General features: G+C 48.2%; 1 protein-coding gene across 1 annotated transcript in view; it reads right to left on the bottom strand.

Annotated features, from left to right (window-relative positions):
- The window catches only part of AKAP6 (A-kinase anchoring protein 6), a 389,266-nt gene that overhangs the window by 362,038 nt on the left and 10,272 nt on the right, over positions 1 to 16,956 (bottom strand). The gene's annotated exons all lie outside the window — the stretch shown is intronic.

Genomic DNA, 16,956 nt, shown 5'->3' with positions numbered 1-16,956 from the left:
GGAATTTGGCGATCCTGTATACAGACAACAGATGGATTAAAGAAGAAGTTTTGACAACCTTGTACACAGATAATTGATGAACTATGCCATAGACCCCCAGTTTCCCTAGAAATTTTAAATTTACGCTAGCCCAACACTTTTGTAAGTCTATGGACATTGACAAAGCTTTTTGCCCGCACTTTTTGGCAAAAGCCCAAAGAAGACTGCATTCAACAGACACCAGACAAGACTTCAACCGACAAATGTTCATTAACCTGACATAGAATACCACTGCATTTACCATAATTGTTTCTTATCTTCATCTCTACAACCTTCAGGTAAAGCACACACATAGTCGATAGGGAATACCGGCACAGATATCAGCATTCACATATTCCCCCATTCATGTATCATCAACTAAAATGTGCTCCCCCATTTTGTTGCAACCAAAAGCCGAAGAGAGCTCGGTAAAGTTTGACAGCCCATCCACAGACCCTTAATACGGGATAAGAAGGAATTCAAATGTATACTTCGCAATACCTCGAAGCTTGATTTAAGACACGTACGGCACGATGATACATGACCCCCCCAAACATGGATTCATACACACATGCTACTGCTATCTCACTAGGTCATACCCTTTTCACACCTTCTTCTCTCCTCCCTTACCCAACCATGGAAATGTATTTACACCTGACATATATTTTTCTCGTTTTGAAATGTTTTAGGAAGTGGCAGTTATTGTTGACTGCCAAAGGGTGGACTGTCAAAGTCAGAAAAATATCACGATGCACACTACCATATTTGCACCTCATACAGGTCCGCGCTGCGCATGCGTGCGCTCTCCCGTGCGTGCGCATACCCGCTGTTACGTGCACCCGCAGGCGCACGGTATGCGCATTTACGGTAGAGTTTCTGTGTGCCCAGCGTGCGACTCAATCGTTACATATTTTAACTATATAATGTATTTTGTAGATCATGGTCCCCTTGATAGATTCTGAAAGTTTAGTTAATATAGCATGTTCATGGACAAAGAGATCCCTCTTTGTTTGATACGAAGGGTCAGACAAGGGTCATACAGTGGTGTTTAGTATCCATCGGAAGAGTATTTAATTAGCAATATTCCGGTGTTGGTTTGAAGCGGATTAATCGCTCGTGCGAATAGTTATGGACATAAGAAGTTTATGTACTTTTACTATTATTTGCACTTACTTATCCATGCGGCGGGAAACCTAGTTTCCCACCCACCTGAGCAGTTGGAAATGGTCTCAGCCCACCTGTATGAATCAACCTATGACCTTTTGTTATAATGCGAAGACGAATTCCTGTGTCCAATGAACAATGAGATTGTAGGGACCATTGAATTGTATTGTGTGTGGGGCATAAATAGACAAGCCGACCTGATCCAGCTCACTCTCTTCAACGGTTCTCATTGCTGATAATCGGGAGCTGGATATCCAGAGGCGCATGCGATTGTTTCCCCTTGTGCGTAAGTTTTCTCCGCAATCATATTGTCTTTCTTGTTATTGTGAGCCATATATCTCTCTCTCTCTCTTCTCCCTTTTCTCTCTCGTTTCTCTTATATTGTTATTGTACTGCTATTGTATTTCATGTGTAGTTATCTGGTTAGGTAGTCTATGTTATATTGGTAGTGTATGACTTGTATTGTATTATTCTTTTTGAACGTTCATTCATTTCCTTAAAAGGCGTTAGACCCTTAGACCGGTATTGTGTGTGTTCATTATATTGCAGTGGGTAATAGGAGCGTCTCTATCGCTCAAACAGCTTTAGTATAAACCAGCTTACACTGTGTTGCATTTTCACCTTATCACTACACAAGGGTTTACAGTATAAGTACATTGTTTATGGTATAGTTATAAAGGTTTAACATTGTGAGCGTCTGCGCCGCTGGTGATCTCCTCGTGGTCCCGAGCGTCCGCTATGCTAATAGCGTATCATTACGGTAGTCGCTCACCTATAGTGTGCCCGATACCAACAGCATATTCTCGCGAGCGTTTGTGTCGCTCGAGCGGCTCGCTCCCGATACAGCGTCCGCTACGCTAAGAGCGTACCCTTACGGTACCTCGTGCGCCAATTGCGTACTATGTTTCTTAACCTCTTTATAGTGTGTTATATAAGATAAATATTTGGCTTTAACAATGTAATCAGTGGGACCCAGGTGCCAGGATGCAGCAGTGAAAATGGTAAAGTGACTCCTACCACTTTGGCGCTAATCCAATGCTACACTTTTTGCAGGAACTTCTATTTTCTCAATAAAATGTAATGTACCGGCTTGATGTGAATAAAATATAAATTTAATACTACACAATGATTAAAAGTGAGACAAAAACAGAACCCAACATGGGAAACAGAGTCCTACCAAGATGATAATCGGAGCCACAGGACTGCGTATGATTCGGCCAGCTGTGGGAGATAGCGCCCTTGCAGAACTGGTGCCGTACGCACATGCTTACTTTGCCTAATGGGCTGCTGGCCCTGGCTGCAGCCTAGTGTGTTAATACAGAATGGGACTGGGACATTATCATTGAAGCTGTGTGGAGCCTGGCACTGCAATTCCAGTTTATGAATGAAGAGGGCACCATACTGAAAAGTATAAAAGATATTAATGTTAACTTAAACCTGTCCCTGGCTGGCTCTTGATAATACTTGTCAGCCAACTTAGCCAAGCAACACATACCTAAAGAACTGGGTGGTTTCTGGGAACTTGAGATGACAGTGGTGGGGAGGCGGGCAGTGTGGGCTGAGACCACCCGCTCAAGTATGTCTCCTCCGCTCCAGGGGGGTCATTCCGAGTTGATCGCTAGCTGAAAATGTTCGCTGCGCTGCGATTAAGGAAAAAAATGGGGGGGGGGCATGGCTTGGCTAGCACAGACGGTGGACGTGCTTTACATCAGCTCCTCAAGAGCCATTATAATTGGGGCCCTTTTACCCCCCGTCCGCTTCCCCAAACAACCAGTGAAGACCCCGGCTGCCTCTCCTAACCGACTACTGAGGCCCGGGGAGACCCGCGGAGTCGGGGAGCGCTTTTTAGCGCTCCTGCAGATTGCGGCCTTCTCCCCGGACGGAAGCCGGGACCTGGGGCCGGAGGAGACCCGGATCACCACCTCCGGAGGCAGACACCCGCTGCGAGCCGGCGACTGAGGACAACGCCGCCCCGCTCTGATCTCCCGCACCCCGGCTGAGTAACGAGAGGCCAGACCCGCATCTAAGGGTGAGTCCGCTCCGTCAACGGAGCTTAAACGGCGGTAGACAGGCCTGTCTCCCACCCGCGATCTCCGCGGGCCGGCCGCACCTCTCCCACGACCCCGCAGCGCAGCGCCGTGAACCTCGCTGCCCGGACCATCCCCTACACGGACAGATGCCGGAGCTCCCCCGCGCCCCCGGAAACACTGCCCCGGGAGTCCCTTGCTCCACAAGGGGCACCTGAACTGACGGGCCCACTACCACTCGCACGGAGGCGAACACCTCCATCCCAAAACCCACCCAATCCCCCCTTATTTTTCCCTTCTTTGACAAGGAGGCATCACCTGGGTAACAGCGGCTGATCCCACAGAGCTGGGGGGGGCCTCAAAACCTCCCTGCAAGCTGCGGCCTAGCCCCATCTCTGAAGCCGGGGTCTCAATTATCATCCACACCTGGGAGGCTCTGAAGGAGATCCGGCCACGGATCCTGGGTCTTCGCCCACACTGAGCACTCCCCCTGGTGGCCGCCTCAGGCCAATTCACCAAAGAAGTACATCCAACCCATCTCAGGGAAACTTAATGAATGCCTTCTGACCTCTCTGAGTATAAAGCGCAGCTAGACATGTGCTGCACCTGGCTGTCGATGTTACCGATACCGTAATGTGCTGTTGATGCCAACCCACAGGGAGCCACCCCGCTACAGGCATCCATATGTGAGCTATGCAATCAAATTTCACCTCGTTGATTTGCTTACAGGGAATCTTAACCTCCCGCTGCTGATTGAGTGATGACCAGGAACAAGAGACCTTCTAAAAAGACCGACACATCCACCCCGCGGGGAAACATGTCACAGTCCGCTATGAGGTCCTTTTTACAACCCACCCCACCCGCTACAGCCGATAGCCCCCCAGCCGCAGGTCCCCCCACCCCCCCCCCACAGATCCCTCACCCATCCCCTCCAGGCGCGGAAGCAACACACACTAGCCCCCCAGGAGGCAGGGATCTACAGGATATCTTAGCTTACATGAAAAACCTGCCCACTAAGCAAGATCTACAGGATACAGTGAGGCGGGAGCTGGCAGCTATGCGACAAGACATCTCCCACATCTCGGACCGGGTGACGAGCCTGGAAGACCACCAGGAAACCTCCGACACACTCCTACAGTCCCTGACTACCATCCTAGACACTCAGTCCGCAGAGATCCGCTCCCTCCAATCACGGCTAACGGACCTGGATAACAGAGGGAGGAGAAACAATATCCGTGTCCGGGGACTGCCGGAGGATGTTCCACAGGCGGGTCTGGTCGACGCCCTCACGAGAATCTTCAACGAGATCCTGGGCAATGACCCCAACGACGCCATCACTTTCGATAGGGCCCATCGAGCTCTGAAACCAAGAGGTCTCCCTGCAGATAGACCACGAGACGTAATCTGCAGATTGCATTATTTCTCCCAAAAGGACGATATCATGCGTAAAGTCCGGCAACTCGATGGGGTTGATTTCAATGGCTCAACGATCCAGATCTACCAAGATTTGTCCTGGCACATTCTCCAGCAGCGAAAGGCTCTCAAGCCCCTAACGGATGAACTCCGTAAGCGTCAGTTGAAATACCACTGGGGCTTCCTCTTCAATCTACAAGTCTCCTTGTCGGGGAAAACCCACACCCTCAACTCATATTCGGACTTCCCGGAATTCTGTACTGGACTGGGACTACCGATACTTGATATACGCAATTGGGACTTCTCCACCCCAGAGCTACCATCCCTCCGACCCCTGTGTACCGGAGCACCCTGGAAGGAGGTGCGGAGGGCTGGAGGAAAAAGCTCCGGCGGCCCTCCCCCTGACAGGGACCCGAGCGTTACCTGATTGATCTGGTGCAGCAGGATATGATTCTTTTGGTCTTAGTGTGACACTATCCCCCACTCCTGCCGAAACATCATCCGATGTCTCACTGAGTTAACCCCTGCTTTATGTTCACGAGATTTCCTACTCCTAACCAAATTAAGAATTTTTCATGTTAACGAGGTTTATAGTTTACAGTTCCAGTTTACAAATAGCTCAAATTATATATGTTTGATGATTGTTACTCTCCTATCCTCACTGTTAAGTCGCCTCAGGCGGTGGCTCCCTTACTCGCCCCATACCCGCCTCTGGCAGTTATGCCTCTTAGGTTTCCAGTCCTTAGATGGACCGGCAACCTCAATGCGGGTTTTTTGAATGTTATTGTTGTTTTCTTTCCACACTCTGTCTCTTTCTCACTCTTTCCCATTCTTCCTCCCACTCTCCCATTGACCGTTCTGGACCCACGGCCTTCAACCACGACCCTTACTTCCCATGGCATCCCCCGGTAGAATTAAAGTAACATCGATCAATGCGAAGGGCCTTAATGTGCCGGAGAAAAGATCATCCCTTCTGCGCTCCCTCTGGGCCGATAGAGTAGACGTTGCGCTAGTCCAAGAGTCACACTTTAAAATTTCCGCCAAGAACCCCCCCTTGACAAACCATCGTTACCCTCAGGCCTTTTATAATAACAACCCAGATACTAAATCAAAAGGGGTGGCGATAATATTCTCCAAGTTCCTCCAACTGTCAGACGTATCAGTACATAGGCCGATCCCGGGTCGCCTCTTGATAGTAAGCTGTAAAATATGTATGTTCTCATACACATTTGTTGCTCTCTACGCCCCAAACAAGGACCAGCTCCCATTTTTCCGCTCAGCCCTTACCCAAATGGAACCACACCTTTCGGGGGTTGTGGTTTTGGGGGGAGACCTGAACTGGATAATGGACCCATCACTAGACTCGTCCTCCGGAGCCCCCCGAACCTCCCAACGTCAATACCAACAAGTTAGACGACTATTCCATGACCTTCAGCTGGCCGATTCCTGGAGGGTTCTCCATCCCTCCGAACGTGACTACTCCTTCTACTTCCATAGGCTCGATATCCTGGTCTGACCATGCCCCGGTACATATGACCCTATCATCCCCCCAGGCTTCCCCAGGCCAATGGACTTGGCGCCTCAACGAGTCTTTACTCCAAGACCAATACTGCAAAGATGAAATAGAAAAGGCCCTGGCTGAATTCTTCTCCATAAATGATACCGATGACGTTTCCAAAATTATCTTGTGGGAAGCTCATAAATGCACCATGAGAGGCAAACTCATACAGTTGGGGTCATTTATGAAGAAACAACGGTCAGCACTAATCACCAAACTGATGGAACGTCTCCACCACCTCGAGTCCTCGCATAAAATGTCCCTTTCAGAGGCTGACTATCTAGAGCTACTCGACACACGTGCCCAATTAAAGAAAACCCTCACCGATAGTATCCAGCTTTCGGTCCGCAAATGCAACTCCAAATATTATCAATGGGGCAATAAACCTGGCCGCCTCCTAGCCCAAGCACTTAAAGCTCAGCGCGCCTCTCCGATTCAAAACCCCTGAAATTGCTGCATGCTTCAAACAATACTACTCCCTTCTCTACAATCTAGAAAAACGACCCGATGGCACTGCTACCCCCTATGATGTCCAACAGGCGAAGGCATATCTAGAAAAGGTGTCCTATCCCGTCCTTTCACCCTCAGATAGGGAAGCCCTGGAACTACTTTTACCCAACAAGAGTTGGAAAACGCTCTGGCTTCGACATCCTCTGGTAAGAGCCCGGGGCCGGACGGCTTCACACTCACCTACTATAAGCAATTTAAAGACCTCATCTCTTCCCATCTTCTACAGGCCTTTAACTCCATCTCCGCAGATACCCATTTTTCGGGCCAATCCCTGGAGGCCCACATTTCCGTTCTGCCTAAGCCTGGCAAAGACCCCTCGATGTGCTCCAGCTATAGACCCATATCCCTTCTAAGTGTCGATGTCAAGCTTTTCGCAAAAATAATGGCAATTAGACTAAATTCATTTCTACCATCTCTAATCCACAACGACCAGGTTGGGTTTGTCCCAAATCGTGAAGCTAAATACAACACCACAAAGGTGTTGAACCTAATCCATATAGCATCCCAGGGCGGCCCCCCTACCATGCTCCTATCTACCGACGCCGAGAAGGCTTTCGATAGAGTTAGCTGGGGCTTTATGGGAACTGTACTGGGGCACATTGGACTGGGCCCCCTAGCGCTTGGTAGAATTATGGGACTCTACAGATCCCCCACAGCTCGAGTTCGCGTTAACGGATCCTTATCAGATCCCTTTTTTATAAGTAACGGGACAAGACAGGGTTGCCCACTATCCCCCTTACTCTTTGTCCTCTGTATCGAGGCCCTCGCGAGAGCTATTAGAGCCAACGATGGCATCACTGGCCTGAGAGTTGGCGATACAGACCACAAACTCTCCCTGTTTGCTGATGACTTATTAGCCACAATAACCCATCCGACCTCTTCCCTTCCTCACCTCATGCAAGAGCTGTCTCACTTTGGGCTTCTCTCCAATTTTAAGATTAACATGTCCAAATCCTGTGCCCTGAACATCTCCACGCCACCCGACACGGTGGCCACACTTAAACGATCCTTTCCCTTCACTTGGAACACCTCCCATCTATCTTACTTGGGAGTACAGCTGCCGAGCGATCTGTCCCGTTTGTTCACCTTGAATTTCACGCCCCTTCTCCGAATACTCAGAGCTGATTATAGTAGATGGTATCTCAAAACACTCTCATGGTTGGGTAGGGTGAATGTGGTGAAAATGGATACACTCCCCAAGCTTCTCTACGAATTACAGACCCTCCCCATACAGATCCCGGACTCCTGGTTCATATCCATACGGCTCTTGATACAACAATTCATATGGTCCCGGAGACGGCCCAGAATCAGCCGATCCATAATGACCCGTTCCTCCCGTAGCGGTGGCTTCCAACTACCTGATGTCAGAGGCTATTATCGGGCAATATTGCTCAATAGGGTGTTGGATTGGACGAGGAGTCGGGATACTAAGCAATGGGTGGCCCTGGAGGGGCTATATATACAACAATTCCCAGAGATCTTCCCCTGGCTTCCTTCCCTACCCAGGCTACCAGTTCCCCACCCAACTATCACCGCTACCCTCTCCTTCTGGAAAAAAGCACGCACCTGGCCCTCCCTATCATCCACTTTTGGCCCATTGACTTCTTTTCTAGCCAACCCCGACTTTCTGCCAGGTCTAACTCCCTCTCACTTTAGAGACTGGGCCCTTGAGGGTCTCTTTAGAGTAGGCCAGCTGGCGTCCCCCTCAGGTGTTAGGCAGTTTTCAGATGTACGATCAAAATGGGAAATCCCGCAACATGACTTCTGGAAATATCTACAGCTTAGGCATTTCCTGCACTCCAAGCACAGATATATCCAGGCCTCACGGGAACTAACACAGTTCGAAAGGCTCTGCGTTTCTAAGTGTACCCCCAAGCATACTGTCTCTGCACTCTACAGATTGTTACAGAGCTCTGATTCTCAGACACCCACATCTTTCCAGGTGGCCTGGGAGAGGGACCTCGGGATCCAACTTACAGAAAAAGAGTGGCAGAAGATATTCATCAAATCTCACAAAAGCTCAGTGTGTATTCAAGTCAGGGAAACCCAATATAAACTTTTAATGAGATGGTACAGACACCCCTCTCTCCTTCACTTTATGTATCCTGGGGTGACGGACAGATGCTGGAGATGCCTCAATGCCACAGGCACCCTAATGCACATTTGGTGGGACTGCCCCCTACTTTGCCCTTTTTGGGCCGACATCATTTCCATTTCACAAGCTATACTCCAAACCCCGGTCCCTACTGACCCAGCCTTTTGGCTGCTCTCCCACTCCTCAATTTCACTGGCACAACATAAGATATCATTACTCCGCCACTTATCTAATGCAGCACGGGCAGTCATCCCCACACTCTGGAGATCCCCAAACCCGCCCACAAGAAAATTGTGGTTCACTAGAATTACCTATTTTATGAATATGGAGAATATCCTCCTGGTCTCCAGAGACAAACTATCGGAGTTCATGGTCACCTGGCTACCCTGGATAGAATATACGTCCTCTAAGGACTACAAAGACTACGTATACGCTACCAAATGATTTAGCTTCACAGCCACCTGATTAAAGTGAATGCATTGCAGCTATTGCTCATTTCGAAGGTCCCCAGTCCTGGTCACTCTTTCCTATCTTCTTTTTCTTCTCTATACCTCATTCCCCGCTCTTTTTCCTTTTAACTATCTTATTATATTTACCTAAGACATCACGATTGTAGTCACTATACAGGTAGCAAACTAGTTGGTAATACTTTGATGCTCTAAGACAACGAACTAAAGCTTGTACCTATACCGACTCCCAGAGTCTGAAATTACATGCCACTCTGTTTTCCTTGACTAAAATGTACCTGACCCTAAATATAAGCACTGTTGCCTACGTGTTTGAACGTGATGTACTATCTGTGTCTTTCTGAATAAAAACAGATTATACAAAAAAAAAGGAAAAAAATGGCACTTCTGCGCATGCGTATGCGGCGCAGTGCGCACGTGCTACGTACTTTCACAATGGACAATGTATTTTCACACAAGGTCTAGCGAAGCTTTTCAGTCGCACTGCTGGCCGCAGAGTGATTGACATGAAGTAGGCGTTTCTTGGGTGTCAATTGACCGTTTTCAGGGACTGTTCGCCAGGAAAAACGCAGGCGTGGCTGGTCGAACGCAGGGCGTGTTTGTGACGTCAAATCCGGAACTGAATTGTCTGAAGTGATCGCAAGCGCTGAGTAGGTCTGAAGCTACTCAGAAACTGCACAATATTTTTTTGTAGCCGCTCTGTGATCCTTTCGTTCGCACTTCTGCTAAGCTAAGATACACTCCAAGTGGGTGGCGGCATAGCGTTTGCACGGCTGCTAAAAACTGCTAGCGAGCGAACAGCTCGGAATGACCCCCCCCAGGCTCCATGCAGCAGTGGCGGGCATCCCGCCCCAGCACAGTTTGCATGTTGTATTGTGCAGTGTGACGTAATGACGCCCTGTCACTCATTACATATACACTACACAAGGAAGAGCCACATCTGCAGCAGGCAGTGACGCAGACTGCCTCCTCTGTTGTGGGCAGAGTGCCCCCGATGAGCGGTGCCTTACTCGGCTGTGTAGTATGCGTAACTATAGGGCCAGCCCTGATTAGGGAGCTATAATAGAGAGAAACGGCTATTTATAAGAGGTCTATGTATAATAATAATAATAATAATAATAATAATAGTAGTATTTACTGTATATAGCACTTTTCTCCAGCAGGACTCAAAGTCAAATAATTAAACAACAAAACCTAGAGGGCACAATTAGGCTGACCATATTATCCCTTTAACCTGGGACACTCATGATTTACACAGGTTCTGTGGCTGGCTGACTGCAAGCCTGCATTTCACCTGGTTTTTTTTTTAGCAGCCACAGAACCTGTGTAATTCATGAGTGTCCGAGGTTAAAGGGATAATATGGTCAGCCTAGCACAATAATTGTAGTGCAGGGTTAATGCACATATTTTGGGTAATAACTTCCATGGGTTGTATATTCCACCCACAAAAGGTACCAGATGAGGCAGCCATCTTCAGCACACTATGTAGAATTACTGGGTGGGATAGGTTACACCTGGAATAGTTGACACAAAATGGGATAGTTGCAGCTTAATAACACTAGAAATAGAAAAACATCCCATCCATGAGCGTTCCAGATGAAGCAGCCATGTTTGGCACACGACAAAGGTTACACTGTAGGGTGTAAGCCATACAGGGACCCAAGGCATATACAGAATGGGACAAATGGCTAGTCGGCTGGCCAGAGGGAGTGAGTGACAAGATGGTGGCCTCTTAGCAGAGCCAGAGGGCAGTGTGCAGACGACAAGATGGAGGGCACCACCAGGACTCAGTGCTCTCAGTATTCTCCTCCGGCAGCCACTAGGGGATCCCATGCCTCAGGGTCTGTGCGGGCAGTGCCACCAGGGCATCCTGTGTCTGGGGGTCTCTGTGGGCAGCACGGCTGGGGGTGATCAACACAGACCTATTTGTGTGGGACTCGGGCAGGAGCCCATAACACAGCTGTGATCGGAGGGCAAATCCACAGCTGGGGCGGTCATAGATATCCCCACTGCAGGAAAAGTGGTGCCCGTTCCTTGTCCATGGACCATCAGCGGAGAAGTTCCAAGGGAGTACAGGGCAACTGTTCAGCCGAGTATGGGAGCTCCACGAGTATGTGACCATCCTCTGCCCCACCAGATCATTGAACATTTGAGTCATATCCTCCAAAAATAGGTTTTTGGGTTTTTTTGGGGGTTTTTTTTTTTTTTTTTTGGGGGGGGGGGGGTAATAGCAAATATTCAGGATCCCTCGACTGTATGAAGGAAGGACTGCTGCACATACAGTATCTCCATATCTGCCGTAGTCCATTCATTTCCAACAACAGCCGTAGACCCCATAGGTTTCTAAGAGAGTTGCGATGCTGTCAGATTTACCAAGCAAAGCATTCCCGAGCTTGGCCCCTGCAGTTGATGCCATCTTCAGTTGGCATTAGCTGCTGTAGCCTATGGACTACATTTTGCAAAAAATACCAGAATGGCAATGGCCACCGCCATAGTATGTATCTTATTTTCGGATCATAAAACTATATATAATGGCACAGTTTATAGTATCATAGAATATATTAGCATACAGTAAAACAGAGATGCCTTGGTGTAGCTGCTGGCTAGTCATATGTTTGCAAATGTGTGTAACTGAGATCTCTGCATTACTATTATTAAGTAGGATGTAAATCTCCTTTCTGGCCTATTGCAGTGTGCCTGTGGAATAATTTTTTTACCTTGTCTAATTACACATGATTGTCAACACTGCTATTTTTCTATGAACCTTCAGTACTGGACACATAGGCTGCTTGGATAGGGAGTGATTGGCAGGGCTGCCAAGAGAAATACTGGGCCCCAGTACAACAACTTCCTGGGCCCCCGAGTCCCCCTGAAGGTGGTGTGACCACAGCGGGCTGGAGGCATGGCCACACCTCTTTCGGGGCGTGTCTAGCACATGAGAAGCACCTACTCACAGGAGCATGACATGCCTCCCTAGCCAGTGCAGTGGAGAGCCTGGTTGGACCCAGGTACTTTTCAGGGGGCATGGCCTCATCACAGGAGGTGTGGACCTGGGCCCCTCCAACAGACCTAAGCTCAGGTAATTTTGAGGGAAGTCCAGGAGCAGAGCATTCTGTCCCTCCTGGAGAGGGTCATGTTGGGAGGTATGGGTAATTTGTACCCTCTCCCCACCTTTCTCGGCGCCACTGGTGATTGGGCTTGGTGCGAGGGACTATGGGCGTGTGTAGGCCACATGGAAAGATATGTGAGATGGCCAAGCAGAGTGGAACTACATCAGGTATAATACATTACCTTCTTCTTCACTACCTACCCTCTCACATTGGTTATTTCTACAAAGATACTGTATATTGGTAAATGTCCCTTGTGATCAGCAGTACAGAATGATTCAGCAATATAAAACAATGGCACTATGATTACCTGTGCTAGTGACAGTCATACCTGGGAAGTTTTATAGATTTCAGTAGTTTATTATTCTTGAGAATGGCAGAAGTTAATTATTACCACCAAAATACCGGAGCTCCTTCTCCAATTGTCGCTGCCAAAACACCTTTGCCATAGCATTCCTCTGCACCTTTCCCCTATCCCACTCCATCTCCTGTTGTAACCCGCTGATTTTCTGATAACGTTAGGATAGAGCGGAGTTGCTTGTTGCATCAGCCAACTCACCCTCCTGCCTACTTACCCATCCATAGGTCAGCAAAGAACAATCTGCAAAATGTTGTGTTTTTTAAGCAATAGACAACCGCAGGCGCAGAGGAGAAAAATGCATCTCAGTAAATCAAAATGTTAAAATAGATTTTGGTAATCTAAACTCTTTTACTACACATAGAGCCATAGACCAGAACCTAGGCTGACTAGTAGGCAGTGCCGGATTTCCCACTATGCACGTGAGGCACATGCCTACGGGTGGCACCTGCTGGGGGCAGCATGGCAATTCTTCCCCCCATTAGAGAAGCCAAGCCGTGTACCCATTGTGCTGCAGTATAAGTAGAAGCGCCGCCCACCTGCTGAGCGCAGCGTCCATCAGCAGCGGTGGCGCGGGCACTCCTCCTCACTCCTCCGTCCTCTGTCTTTGTGCGATCTGTGCTTCAGACTGGGCTCTGGCGTCATGTCATGTGACATGACATCTGAGCGCGACCGTCACACAGAGAGCCTTTGTGAGTCTGCATGAGGAGACGGCCAGGAAGACACAGTATGGGAGAGGCTGAGGTGAGGAGGACACAAAACGGTATGCTTTTTTCTTCTTCTTCTTCTTATTATTATTCTTATTATTATCCTTTATTTATATGGCGCCACAAGGGTTCCGCAACGCCCAGTTACAGAGTACATATGCACATAATCAAACAGGAAAACAGCAACTTACAGTTGATGACAGTATAGGACAAGTGCAGGGTAAATAAACATAGTTACATCAGCAGATGACACTGGAATAAGTATCAGGTGGCAGAAGACTGCTGGATTTGGTGCAGTTGAAGATTATTAAAGTAAGAAAGGATAAGCACATGAGGGAAGAGGGCCCTACTCGTGAGAGCTTACATTCTAAAGGGGAGGGGTAGACAGACAGGGGTGACACAGACGGGGTACATAGAGAGCGTGGAACAGAGTTAGGATGAGATTTGGCTGGGTTTGGTGAAGAAGTGGGTTTTGAGAGCCCGTTTAAAGTTTTGTAGAGAGGTGGAGAGTCTGAGGGGGGGAGGTAGGGAATTCCAGAGAAATAGAGCAGCACGTGAAAAATCTTGGAGGTAGGAGTGGGAGGAAGTAATCAGTAGGCAGGAGAGTCAGCGTGCAGTCGGCATGCATTAGCAGAGCGAAGAGGACGGGTGGGAGTGTAAAGGGAGATAAGGTCAGAGATGTAGATGGGAGAGGAGTGGGTGAGGGCTTTGTAAGTGAGTGTGAGACGCTTGAAATGGATTCTGAAAGGGAAGGGGAGCCAGTGAAGGTCTAGTAAGAGAGGAGAGGTAGACTTAGTGCGTTTGGTGAGGAAGATGAGCCGGGCAGCAGCATTGAGGATAGATTGGAGTGGAGAGAGTTATGTGTCAGGAATGCCAGTCAGGAGGATATTACAATAGTCCTGTCAGGAGATGACCAGTGAGTGGATAAGAGTCTTAGTAGTATCCTGGGTCAGAAAGGGTCTGATCCTCGAAATCATTTTTTTATGAAAATGGCAGGTTTGTGAGAGGTGCTGAATGTGTGGTTTGAAGGAGAGGGAGGAGTCAATTAATACTCCAAGACATTGCAGAGGAGATAGTAGTGCCATCAATGGATAATGAAATGAGTTAACAACAACTAGAAAGGATTACATTTTGCAAGTGCAAGCCCTATTGGGGGGGGGGGGGGGTAACATTTATGGAGTGGAGTGTGTAACATTTATGGAACATGATCCATACAAGAACATAACTAGGTGTCGTAATGTGTAAAAAGGGGACTCTACCTGCCGACTGCCATAGTGTGTAAAAAGGGGGACTCTGCCTGCCTAATGTGTTAAAAGGGGACTCTGCCTGCCGTAGTGTGTAAAAAGGGCACTCTGCTGCCGTAATGCGTAAAAAAATGGGGACTCTGTTGCTGTAATGTGTGAAAGGGGACTCTGCCTCCCATACTGTGGGGCATGGGGGGGGGGGGAATCATTGTGCCTAGGGGCGGCCTGAACCCTAAATCCGGCTCTGCTAGTAGGGCTAGTCTGCCCCGCATGTCAGGCCCGCCCCCCGCAGAAGTACAAAAACATCACACAGCGGTGATGCTTTTGCACCTCATGAGTAGCTCCCGGCCAGCGCATCTTTTGCGTGCTGGCCGGGAGCTACTCGTCGCTGCCCCGGTCGCAGCAGCTGTGTGTGACGTGATGCAGCCTCTGCGGCCGACCCCCCGCCTGGTCTGGCCATGCCTGCATTGGCCGGACTGCACCCACGAAACGCCGTGCCGCCCCCTCCCGCCCAGCAACCACCTCTGCCTGTCAATCAGGCAGAGGCGATCGCTAGGCAACGACAGCCATCGGCTGTCAGCCATGCGCCGGCGCACTGCGGTGCCGGCGCATGAGCACTTCTGACCTGATCGCTGTGCTGCGATGAACGGCAGCAGGCCAGAATGACCTGATTATTTGCACTGCGGGGGGGGGGGGAGATATAACATGTGCAGAGAGAGTTAGATTTGGGTGGGGTGTGTTCAAACTGAAATCTAAATTCCTGTGTAAAAATAAAGCAGCCAGAATTTATCCTGCACAGGAACAACATATCCCATCCAAATCTAACTCTCTCTGCAAATGTTTTATCTGCCACACCTGCAGTGCACATGGTTTTGCCCAACTGCTAACAAATGTGCTGCTACGATCAGGTCTGAATTACCCTCATTGATATCCAAGGGTGTAGCTACCATAGGTGCAGGGAATGCAGCTGCTATGGGGCCTAGAGCTGAGAGGGGCCCACCTTCCCTGTCAATGTTACAGTACATGAGTTCTATACATTTTTCACCATTGAGTGGTACATAGGGGCTCTTACAATCTTTTGCCTTGGGCCTGCATTTAATCTATGTATGCCCCTGAACCTGCTCATTGTAAAGTGGTTCTGGAGTGCATTATAATGTTATATGATATTAATTGGGGCATTGTAATGTTGCATAATATGAACTGGGGTTCATTGGAGGTACTGTGTGACATAATGTGTACTAGCAGCCCTACAATGTGACATAATGTGAACTAGGGTACTACTATGTCATAAAAATAACAATAATATTCTTCAAGGGGAAGTCTAAAGGACGAAACGCGTTGGTTTCTCCCTCTGTGACCTCCTGCCAACTAAGCTTAGACTCTCCTGAACTTTATATCGCCTATACTATTTTAATTCATTTTAGCTATTGTCCGTCCCCTATTATAGTCCATTTTTATTATGTATACACATGCATTTTATTATTATTATTTTTTTTTTATAGAGAGAGCTTGTATTTACATAAAATATTATTGCTATTTTTATTATATACGTGCATTTTAATTTTTAATTATTAATCAGTGTACTGCAAATTGGGACCCTTATTCTGTGCTGATATATGCTTTTTTCGCAGTAACTCACCGTTACTGTTTATTTAAGGGACAGCTGACGACCACAAGAATTGGGAGTGTCATTAGATTTATTTTTGGAGTAATAATCTCGCAAGTGGCGCTGCATTTCTTTTGTGATAATTTTAGGGTACTACTATGGTTCATAAATTATTTAAGGCTCTATCATGGTTCAGAATACGAACCAGGGCACTATTGTGGGGCATAAAATTAACAACAGCTGGGGAGAGGTGTGTCTCTAAAATCATTGGGACGGGCCCCTTCAAAATGTTGCAATGGGGCCTATAAAGTTCTGGCTACGCCCCTGTTGCGATCTATGCTAATGATTGTGGGTATGGAAACATTCATCTGAAAATTATGGCTATCCATCAAGTTCATTTGTAAGCATGGGAATAACTACTTGGGTCAAAACTATGGAAAAGGGCCATTCACCTTTTGTCTTGTCTTGTTTGCTCCCACCCATCCCATGATCCATCTGTGCATTCTTTCACTTCCTCTTGCATGCTATGTACTATAATTTATGGCTTATGGGGGTTATTCAGATTGGATCGCATTGGCTGCGTCCGCCTCTGCCTGATTGACAGGCAGAGGTATTGCGGTGGCGGGATGCTTCGAACAAAGTGGGGGGGCACAGTTTTTGGGGCAGCTGCGTGACGTCACAC

This window comes from Pseudophryne corroboree, chromosome 12 (genome assembly GCF_028390025.1).
Source record: "Pseudophryne corroboree isolate aPseCor3 chromosome 12, aPseCor3.hap2, whole genome shotgun sequence".
Taxonomy (NCBI): Eukaryota; Metazoa; Chordata; class Amphibia; order Anura; family Myobatrachidae; genus Pseudophryne; species Pseudophryne corroboree.
Note: the sequence above shows the minus strand (reverse complement) of the source record. Positions and strands in the feature narration are given on the sequence as shown.